General features: G+C 30.8%; 1 protein-coding gene across 4 annotated transcripts in view; it reads right to left on the reverse strand.

The window, feature by feature from the left end:
- LOC142234526 (uncharacterized) overlaps positions 1-12,131 on the reverse strand; it is a 58,077-nt gene that overhangs the window by 40,699 nt on the left and 5,247 nt on the right. The gene's annotated exons all lie outside the window — the stretch shown is intronic.

The following is a 12,131-nucleotide window of genomic DNA, read 5'->3' on the forward strand; positions in this document are numbered from 1 at the left end:
TGCCCATATGCAGTAGGTAGTTTTAGTTAATGTGGTATCACAATGGACTGAATAGTCTAAGTGAGCCCGAGTCTTAATCGGGCTGCCACTTTAACCTAACCTAACCTAACCTAGTCCTTACGTGGTATATATTAAACTAAAAAAGGCCGGTTAAATAAGTATATAATTCAGTTTGACAAAATTTTCTATAGAAATAAAATTTTATTGTTGTTTTTGATTTCAGCTTAAAACCATGCATTGACTAAACTACAAGTGTAGCTTAACCAACAGAGGAAAAGTATGCTTGTCAAATTTATTTGAGCAAAGCCCTATAGACTGCAAGATGGTTGGATGTACAGCTATTTCGGAATTACCACATTCCTCATCAGCATCCTCTACTTGCAGCAAAACTATCAACGAATTATCATAATAAATTCGGGTAATTTACTTAACCCAAAGTGAACAAAGCATTGACTAAACTACAAGTGTAGCTTAACCAACAGATGAAAAGTATGCTTGTCAAATTTATTTGGGCAAAGCCCTATAGATTTTAATAAAATTTTCTATAGAAATAAAATTTTGATAAAATTTTCTATAGAAATAAAATTTTGGTAGATTATTTTTGGCTCGAGTGGCAACCAGGATTATGAACCGATATAAACCAATTTTTGTGTCATTGGGGATCGGCTATATATAACTATAGACCGATATGGACCAATTTTGGCATGGTTGTTAGCGGCCGGATCGGCTGAATTTTGCTCCTCCTAGAGGCTCCGGAGTTCAAATCTAGGGATCGGCTTATATGGGGGCTATATATAATTATGGACCGATATGGACCAATATTTGCATGGGTGTTGGATACCATATACTAACACCACGTACCAAATTTCAATCGGATCGGATGAAATTTGATCCTCTAAGAGGCAAGCCAAATATGGGCGTCGGTTTATATGGGGATTATACGCAAAAGTGGTCCAATATGGCCCATTTGCAATACCATCCGACCTACATCAATAACAACTACTTATGTCAAGTTTCAAGTCCATAGCTTGTTTCGTTCGGAAGTTAGCGTGATTTCACGACCACGACCCAGATTATATATACTTTATGGGGCCTTAGAACAATATTTCGATGTGTTACAAACGGAATGACAAAGTTAATATACCCCCATCCTACACACAAAAAAAAAATTTTTTGATTTCAATCACGAAAATCGCGGATTCAATCATTTTTTTAATTGAAATGTCTTCAATCACGAAAATGATAGTATCAATCACCCATTTTGATTGAAAACCAACACGATTTTCAATTAAAAATTTAATTGACTTTTGTCACGGAATCAATTAACTGTGTGATTGAATCAATTAAAAACGTGATTGATTTTTAACATAAAATTCAATCACAGTTTCAATTGAATCAATTAAAATTTTAATTAATTTCGCGACAAAAATCAATCAACTATTTGATTCGTTCAATTAAATAATTAATTGAAATTGGCTATAAATTTCAATCAAAAAATTTATATATTGCGACCCCAAAATCGTATTTAATTTTATTTGAAATAAAAGAAAATATGGGTTTCTTATAAAACATATTTAACATTTTATTATTTTTTGAATTATGCAATAGACAAATAAATTTGGTTCCTGTCATTTGTGGTTTGTTCTAACATAACTTACAAATACAATTACATAAATTATATAAATCATTATCTTCCTTATAATAATAACCATGTTAGCATGGTCCTTCTAATATGTAGATGCGCCTAGATTTCCAATAAATCAGCAGCCTGTAAGCTAAATTAGTTTTTCTGAAAGTAAACAGAATAATTCGAATTTAATTTTGTTCAATTAAAAGTTAATTTTGTTAAACATTACCTGCATAGAATATCAAGTTCAATTCTTAGTTCCAGGTTGCAGATTTATAATCTTCTTTTGCAGTTGTAGTCTTTTAGCATAAAAAGGTGTATTAAGGAGCTCGGTAATTTAATTTTAGTAACAATTCCTTTCCAAAATTTGCGCACATTGAAATCGTCCAATCATAGACAAAAATAATGGGAAACCAATGTAATATTTGGTATTATATTGATGATACTTTGCAAATTCTAAAAATAGAAAAAATATATAAATGGGAAATACATATTTTTATTATTTTCGGATATTTTTCATATTTTTAAATCCAAAAGAAAGAACTTTTTTACCATTACATAATTCAGCTCATTAGTTTATATATCAGATATACTGCTCTCTACTTGGGTTCAAACTGAAAAAGGCAGGTAAAACAAAAATACAATTTAATGCCAACGCCACTTCGCAACTTCAAGGCGAATCTTCCAACAAACCCATACCGCTCTTGGTTTTAAAAAACTAGGAGTGAAAAAAATTATAATTTTAAAAGATCAATACGGTACCCACTTTTTTGTTGCAAACATATTCTTACATATTTGATAAAATGATGGAGTTGATGGGATTGATTGGTCAATTTCACGAAATAAAATTGGTTACTAAAAAATATATTATTTTAGTCCGTTTAATGTAAACAGGCTTCAATGGAAAACGGTATTCACATTTCACAATTTCTTACCTTCAATAAACGTAGATTGTTTTCTATTTTTACAATACCACAAAACACCAACACAGGTAATTTCAAATGCGTTCTCTCATATATTTTTTCAAACCTTTACCACGTGGCCATTTGTTGTTGCACACTTTATTTATTTCAACCCTTTGCTATGATTTGTTGTTGCGTTCAAAATATTTATGTACACATTTTCAATGCAGCAGACAGAATGTCGCCAATCATGTTTTTCAATTTACGCGAAAAACAAAAACCCAACCGTTCGTTACAAGTTACTTCTACAGACTGATCTCTCCATCATACATTGTTGAATAAATACCCATTCTCTTGTTCTCTTTTCGCTCTTTCCATTGCTCAAAATTATTAAATTTCAATCACAAAGGTGATTGGATCAATCACATGTGCAATTGGAAACGGAAAAAATTTCAATCACGTTTGTAATTGAAAATTATTTCCGAATTGATTAACACATTGATTGAATCAATTAATATTTTAATTGGAAACGTAACAAATGTCAATCATTTTTTTAATTGGGTTTTATTCGGATTTGATTAAATAATTAATTGAATCAATTAACATATTAATTGAATCCGTTTCCAAATTCAATTAAGTGTTTAATTGAAAAAATGTTGGTGATAATTTTTTGTGTGTATGGTGGATGGTATACAAATCCCAACAGCACGTTGAACACACGTACACATTAGTCTCCTATCAGCTACAAAACAAACAAAAAACATCAATTAAGGTACGTCTAAACACGATATATGGTAGGATGAAACCAAAATTAATAATTTTCAGTAAGATGACAAGGAGTGTTATTAGCACCGTCTTTAAAAATTAAACAAGATGATAACTTGATTGTTTGCAACTATTTCATTTGGTAGTATCTCGGTCCATTGCTAAAAATCGGTGGTATAATGAAAATGGAAGATTTCATTACTATTCTAGAAAATGTAGCCAATTTTCTGGACTAAAGTGTCGTATAATGAAAACTGAAAATTAATTCCGCATTCTAATGAACAAGTTACCCGATTTTGTGTACTACAGTGCCTACCTACACGCAAAGAAAAAAACGTTTGGAAAACGTGTATCGAAAACGTTTTTCTTTTGTTAGAGTTTTTTGAATTACTTCGAAAATTTTAAACTTTTATCACCAAAAAAATTCGTTTGTTACAAAATTTTTATTTTTTCAATAACAAAAGTTATTTTTGAAACAACAACACAGTCCATTTCGTTTATATCAAACACTGTTCTTTTCTGGCTTTAGGTCTTTAATAAGACACATTTTACAGTTCAAAATTTAATATACTACAATGTAATGTTGAACATTTTTTCGGAATCTTCCGAACATATCTGGAATATATGTAAAAAAAAAACTTTGGTCGAAGCAGGGATCGAACCCACGACCTTTGGCATGCAAGTCGGAAACTTTGTTTATTCGGTTCGTGGGCGCCGCAAGCTATGCTATATAAATAAAACTTATATGGATATTTATCTATTGATGACCATAACAGGTACATAGCTCAGTGGTTAGTGTGTTGGCTTACAAAGTGCATGGTCCGCGGTTCGATTCTCCGTCCAGGCGAAAGGTAAAAACATTTTAAAAATTTATAAAATCGTATAATTTCTTCTACATTGTTGGTATTACAGAAAAAGGTGATAAGAACTAAAAAATCTCGGGGATGTGAGAGAAAATGCAATTAGCAAGAAAATGTTTTTTTTTTTTTTTTGAGTTTGTCTTTATGAAATTGTTTTTACATCCTGGAAAAGAATAAACGTTTATAACAAAAAGTATATACTTTTCTACCAAATGCACTTCCTTACAGCGAAAAGCAAATGAGAAACGAACTTTGTTTGCTTAAATTTCGTTTGGGAGGAAAGAATTATTTTTTTGCGTGTAGGAGCGAAATGTTGATACAAGTTGATGTAGCGCAAGCTATACTATGAATGTAAAACTATTTCCGAGATTTTCGAATAGAATTTAGAACGGATTTGGCAAATTCATCGAATTTATTCTGATGATTGGTTCATGATTTCACTGCAAGTAGAGGATGCTCAAACTATCGTCCATCTAAGCATCTTGTAGTCTGAAGGGGTTTTTCCTTATCAAATTGAGAAATATATTTTTCCTCTAAACTACACTTGTCGTTTAGACGATAAATGGTTTCAAGCTGTGAATTGAAAATACCAACAATAAAAAACAAAAGAATTATGTATAAACCATATTGGTAAAAATATAATATTTGTGCACACGTGTGTACCTTTTCCCAGTTTATTATATTACAGAACTGATCGCCAAAAACCACGTGCAGTCAGTATATAAATAAATTTAATCACTAACATATTCTCGACAAATTGGAGAAAAAGAACACATTTATGTTAATGATATAGTAAAGAGTTACACTAACACTGGGCACACAAACCCTATAATGTATAGACTTTTATATAGTTTGATTTCCATACCGAAAATTCTTATGCCAACATATGTAGTTATTTTACACTTCCTGTCCTCACTTTTTGTTTAGTAAGGACGGCCGAATATAACAAATTTACAAATATTTTTCCACGACCTATCTATGAAATAGGTCACAACATTAGTCCGCAACGGAAACTATAAGAATTCGAGCGACCCCTTGCAGCAAACAACATTAGTGTAACTAACTACCAACAAAAACCCAATTGTTATATTTGGTCAAAACCATACCAGAAAAAAATATACACAAATAAAGGCAGCAATAACAACAACATATCTAAGTTATGACTAACATGGTGCGCGGCATAAGCAACAACGGACATTGGTAACAAAGCAAAACAATAAGAGCGACAATATAACGAGTGCCTGTATGAATATTAGAGTGCCTCGATAAATCGGGTTTCTAGTAATCAGGGTTTCTCATAAAAGTCGAAATTCTGAGATAATCTTGAAAATCGATTAATTGACTGGAATCGAATAATATGCTTCACGTAATCTTTAAATGTGTCTTATTGACATTGGCAAACATTTTCGACATTTTGATTCTGATTATAATCAGAAGGAAATTTGCCTTTCCCGCAAAGACATAATTTGTAAAATTTTCAAATTAAAAAACGATCGAAAAGCGAACTTTTTGATATTCGTTCTTACAAAACACTTCAAAGAGTTGTGGAAGGAAATGTCGTTTAAATTTCAGCGCAGATGGTCCTAAATTTATACAGTGTATAAGTCAGAAGGGCTACAATCGTTTTTTTTTTTTTTTTATAATCGAAAAAACAAAGTTTCTTTTAAGCATAAAATAATGGAAATCCCCAAGGCACTAAAGCCAATTTAACTCTATTTTATTTCATGAAAATTGTGATGTTTTTGTTAAAATTTCTCAACAAAAGTACGCTCATCTTGATGGTCGTATGACTCTATGAAAGTAATAATTTATTAAGTACTAATAACAATTTTTTCGGAATTTGACCAACAAAATTCACTTATTTTTATGCTATCGGCTTTTGTAATAATTTAGTAAATATTTTCCTTCCGGGTGGGTTCACTTTTTTGATTGTATATATGGATATGGATAAATAAATAAATAAATCAGTAATATTCGTATTAAACGCCACCTATATGTAAAAAAAGAGTTATATATGTATACAATTTTTTTCTTGCGATATAATCCTCCATAGAAATTGGCATTGATTGGTCATATTTCTCTCTAGCCATTTGGCCAAAGTTGTCATGTTTTGGAAACTGTATTTGTACCAATCAAAAGTTATGATTTCAGTATACCTTTGGTTAAAACAGGGATCCGGAGCGGAGCGTGGAGCGGAGCGGAGCAAGCACTTTTTTTGCCGGAGCGGGAGCGGAGCGGGAGCGGCATTTCTAAAATCCGGAGCGGAGCGGGAGCGGTGCGGTTTCCAAATGAAAAACCGCTCCGCTCCGAATAAAATATTACTTGAATGAAATGTGTAACTTTGAAATTACACTGTGTAGGTAATTTCAAATTTAGCTAGTACTTAGCGTAGTGTGAGTAAACGTTTAAAATGTACGATATGTATTTTTGTACGTACGTACATTGGGGAAAACACAACGTGTTTTTTAGTAATTGTTTTCAAAAACGGCAAATGTCAAAATATATATCTAGTATGTGTTGTAAAAGTAACAACAGTACTTTCGATCAATTTCATCCCGTATTACTACAAAGATGTTTGTAATGAACGTCAAATAAATGCAATTAAACGATCTTATTTATATTTAATTTTTTAGTTTTCTACACTGAAAAAAATATTGTCGTGAAGTCAAAGATTCTATGTCCTTAGAATAAGAATGCAAATTTTGCTTAACATGGAAGACGCATTTCTCTAAAATAAAGTTTTTTTTTTCTTGTCCAAAAGGCAATAAACTTTTGAATGAAGTTGTAATGTCCTTATAATTAAGTGATTTTACTTAAAAATGTGTATCATAACATGAAAGATACAATTTTTGAGGTAAGGTCAACGTGACTTTAATAATTAAGAAAAATTCTTTAAAATTAATAAAATTGTCTTTAAATTTGTTTCCTTTTTGCATCTTGCCTACAAAGCAAAAAATCGTTAAAAAATAAGACATGTTTTTAACACTTTATTTTAAAGACGCTTTTTACTTGAAACATAGCATAATTTCTACTGGAAGTCGAGTCTTAATATGGAAAAAAATAACTCGTTAACTCGTTTTTAAAGGATTTTGATAACAACTGACGAAAAAAAATCTAAAAAAAATTAAAAATTAACATTTGCTTCCTAGAAGCAAGTACATAACCCCCAAATTTAAAAGAGAATTACGTCTTTAAAGTATCCTTACTTGTATTCTCCGCTTCTTTGGCTCGGAATTAATACCCAAACTGTTAAAGTAAAGACAAAATCTTTGAAACCGGGCATGCTTTTTTTCATTCACATTTGCTTTACTATTGTACTATATCCTAGCATTCTCTTATTTCTGATATTAGTTCTTGAAAATTTAATTAAAATTATGGATAGTTTCAATTTTGGTTGAAAAATGTGTGCATATACATTTATTATACAATAAAGGGGAAAAAAGCGAAATTAGGAAACAATAGATCTGAGTAAGAATATTCGTAGGTATACCACGGACTGATGTCGATGGAGGTTGTTGCAAACATAAACATACACACACATTACAAATATAACAAAACCTCTTCTCTACGTCTGTTGCAAAACAAAAAAAAAAAACTTTCGGAGAGTAGTTACTTATACTCTGTGTATAGACTTTCAATTCCAATCAGCGTTGCCGTTTTGGTCCGATCGGACCAATATTGGTCCAAAAGATTTCTAATTTTTAAATTTAGTCCGATGGTCAGACCAAACAGAATTTGGTCCATTTTGGTCCATTTTCATAAATTTGGTTTCTATCACATATTAAATAGTAGATGGTGCACCGCAAAGAATATTGTCGGGAGGCCAAATATTTCACATGCTTAAAATACGAATACGAATTTTGCTTAGAATAGAAGACGTATTTCTCTGAAAAAAAGTTTTTCCTTGTCTAAAAGTCTCTAAACTTTTCAATGAAGTCTGTTTGTCCTTATAGCTAAGTGATTCGACATAAAAATGTGTATCCTAACATGAATGCAAATTTCGTTTTAATGAAGTCAAAATGGATTTAATATTTCTGAAAAAATCTTCAAAATTAATAAAATATTTCAACACATTGTTTTAAAGTCATTATACCCTAAACCACATAGTGGTTAGGGTATAATAAGTTTGATCTGTCAAAAAATGTGCCTACAAGAAATATTGATTTTAGACCCCATAAAATATATACCGATCGACTCAGAATCACCTCCTGAGTCGATCTAGCGCTTGGCGTCCGTCCGTCCATCCGTCCGTCTGTCCATGTATTTGTTGTTCACAGGATTTCGGTCGCAATTATTAACCGATTTTGATGAAATTTGGTACAGGGAGTTTTTTTGGGCACAAGGACGAACGTTATTGAATTTGGAAGAAATCGGATCAAATTTAGATATAGCTCCCATATATATGTATTGCCCGATTTCGACAAATGGGATCACGTTGCACTTTTTTTACTAACCGATCGTCGTCAAATTTAGCACAAAATAATCTTCTGTATCACCCTTTAAGTCTGAAAATTTCATCGAAATCGGTTCAGATTTAGATATAGGTCCCATATATATGTATCGCCCGATTTTGTCAAATTAGGTCATAAAACCCTTATTTATCAACCGATCTTACTCAAAGTTGGCGAAATGTAATCTTCTATAGCACTAACTATATGTGCAAAAAATCATCGAAATCGGTTCAGATTTAGCTATAGCTTCCATATATGTACCGCCCGATTTTTCTAAATAAAATAAAACTCAATTGAACAAATAATACAATGTTTGTACTATAATTTTCTCGAAGAGGAGCGGAGCGGAGCGTGGAGCGGAGCGGAGCGATTTTTTTTTCTCGGAGCGGAGCGAGGAGCGGAGCGGTTTTTTTTTCTCCGGAGCGGGAGCGGAGCGGAGCGAAAAAAATGGACCGCTCCGGATCCCTGGGTTAAAATGTGGATTTTCTTTCTCTTCCAGTTTGGCCAATTAGTATGGAGGATTGTTAAGCGTATGTATTCGTATATAATTCATTTTTTCACATACAGGAGGCGCTGAAACGAATATTCCTACACACAAAGTTTTTAATTGAAATTTCTTCAATGACAGAAATTATAGTATCAATTAAAAAATTAATTAAAGGTCAATTAAAAAATTAATTGACCCACTTAAAAAATTAATTGATACTATTACTTTTTGTGATTTTTGTTTCAATTAAAAAATTTGTTGAATCAATTAAATTTTTAATTTAATATTTTTTAAAACTCTATTAAAATTTCAATTGGAAAAATTTTCGTGAAAATTTTTTCTGTGCAGGTAGGTACGGTTACCAGTAACGTTTATGCCGAAATGTCCTCAATATGAAAACCCCTAAAAATACATCCTACCAGATAATGTTGTTTGGAATGGTGATATTTTAAACTTCGTTTAAACAGAAAAATGTTTCGTATAAGAAAAACGTGTGCAAAAAATAAAAGAATTTGACAACCATACAATTTTACAACTCCTATAAGAAAATTTTTACAACATGATTTTTAAATTTATTTTATGGCACACACAAAATTTTTTTGATTGAAATGTCTTCAATCACGAAAATGATAGTATCAATCACAGTTTTAATTGAGCATCAAAAAATACTTGATTAAAAAATTAATTGATTTAATAAGAAAATTTCAATTAATTTTTTATTTTTAACTGAATCAAAATTGAGAAAGGTGTATGAATTTTTTGAAAAACATTTGTAAATTATCCATAAAAAATCTAGTGGTTTTATTTTTCCAAGAATCCGTTTAATATGAACACCCTAATATAGTTGCACACACCCAATTTGGACATACATTCACGCACGCAGATACAACTTGAATTACGAATGACAGTACATATGCATAAGCGGCAATGAATGTCGTTTGTTGCCCCTGTTCGTCTTTCTGTTTTACGTATGTGAGCCATATTAAGTAATTGGTCATATACATATAACAAAAAGTATGATTGCGCCTGGTTCGATTGTACATGACAATGGATTGAGCATACTTTTGAATACGGGATACAATAAATAAATGAATTGAATGAATAATACAAAAACAAAGTGTTTGCTTGAAGTATTTCTATGGCAAATCATAATTGGTTTAAAATATAATTTATCGAAAATGTTATTATTTGCGTATTTCACTGTGAACACTTTTTTCAGGATAAATTTTCTGTAATAATTCATTATGAAGAAAGTAAAAGATGTATCGAGCATTCCTCCTCTTCCTTTCTATTTAAAAGAGATCTTTCGAAAGAATGTAATGAAAATCCATTCTACTTCTTCTGTTCATTTATTTTAACTGTAAAAAACCCACCAGAAACTTTTCGTCGAAAGTGGAAAACCTAATCAAAAATTACATGCATTGGAGAAAATCTTATATGTACCTCATTCACATTACACTTCCAAAATCCAGTTTAACTAGATTCTACTTACAAAAAAAAAAAAGGATTTTAAATAAGCTATTTGGATAAGACTATTTAGAAAAAATATCTGTATTTCTTAAATGGGTTAGCGTTGTGAGGGTTTTTCTCAGATGTGGGGAAAATATGTTATGATCACTCCATGTTAAATTTTCATTAAAAATTCATCCCAATTTTTTCGATGTTTTCACTATCAATTTTTAAAGGATGTTCACTCGGGGTTGTGTTGTTCTATTAAACCTCCTACACATTATACAACTAGATTTCAATTGTCATTTGCCTTATAAAAATGGGATTTCAAATCAACTTTTTATAGATTTCGAGCCTAATGTGAATGGGCTGTTAGACACATTCATTAGCAATTGAACTGAACCTGAGCAATTATAGACAAAGTATCTGTTTGTACAAACGTTCAAGTCGTTTGTATGGAAGTTTAGATACAAAAACTATTACATAGAGACGCACATGGTTAATTTGTTCATGATCTGGAACTGAGAACAATATTACTAAAACATATGATTGATATTTAGGTATATTATAAAAAAATTATCAGACGTTAGATATGATTAGAAGTATGTGTAAATCTGGGACAAAGATATGTGCTAGATCTCGCCAAATTTTAGGCAAGTTTTGAGTTTTGTGACCATATTTGGACAAAACGGGTGATATTTAAACAAATCGGGCCTTTATCTTGATATCGTAATATACTCTAAAGAAAGTATAAGTATCTGAATGGCGTTTTTCGTAATGTCTACAACCATGAAAGACTCTTTGAATAAATTAGAAAATTCACTACTCAGTGGTGTAGCCTTTTGGTTGACTCTATGGACTTATGTACACAAAAAAATGAGATTCAATAACGAAATTAATTAATCCAATTAATTTCTAATTGAAATATCTTCATTTAAAAAATTGATTAATTGATATTATTAATTCTTGTGATTGATATTTGAGAGCTTGGTAAACCTTTGATAAAATTGGCTTTTGCCTGGGTCCACTTTTTGACTATTGATATATTCACAGAAAAAAAATTTACGAAAATTTTTCCAATTAAAATCTTAATTCAGTTTTAAAAAATATTCAATTAAAAACTTAATTGATTCAACAATTTTTTTAATTGAAATAAAAATCAATCACACAAGTTAATAGTATCAATTAATTTTTTAATTGGATCAATTAATTTTTAATTGACTGTCAATTAATTTTTTTAATTGATACTATCATTTCAGTGATTGAAGACATTCCAATCAAAAAAATAATTGGATCAATTAATTTCGTGATTGAATCAGAAAAAAATTTTTTGTGTGTTGGCATCTTCATACGACTTTAGAGTAGTGGTAGTAAAATCACGAACGCTTGATATGCCTATATATAAAATAATTGACGGTATCTTGCAGTCTTTCCACCAAAAAGTTGCTTGTTTTTAAGCAAAACTTGTTTTTTTTTTTTTTTTTTTTTTTTAATGGAACAATTTCCACGAGTGAAATTCGCCCCACAAATTTGAATTTTGCTAAGCCGAGATATTAATTTAACGCGCGAATTTATCTTCACAACTTTGAA

Source organism: Haematobia irritans, chromosome 4 (genome assembly GCF_050003625.1).
Source record: "Haematobia irritans isolate KBUSLIRL chromosome 4, ASM5000362v1, whole genome shotgun sequence".
NCBI classification, from domain to species: Eukaryota; Metazoa; Arthropoda; class Insecta; order Diptera; family Muscidae; genus Haematobia; species Haematobia irritans.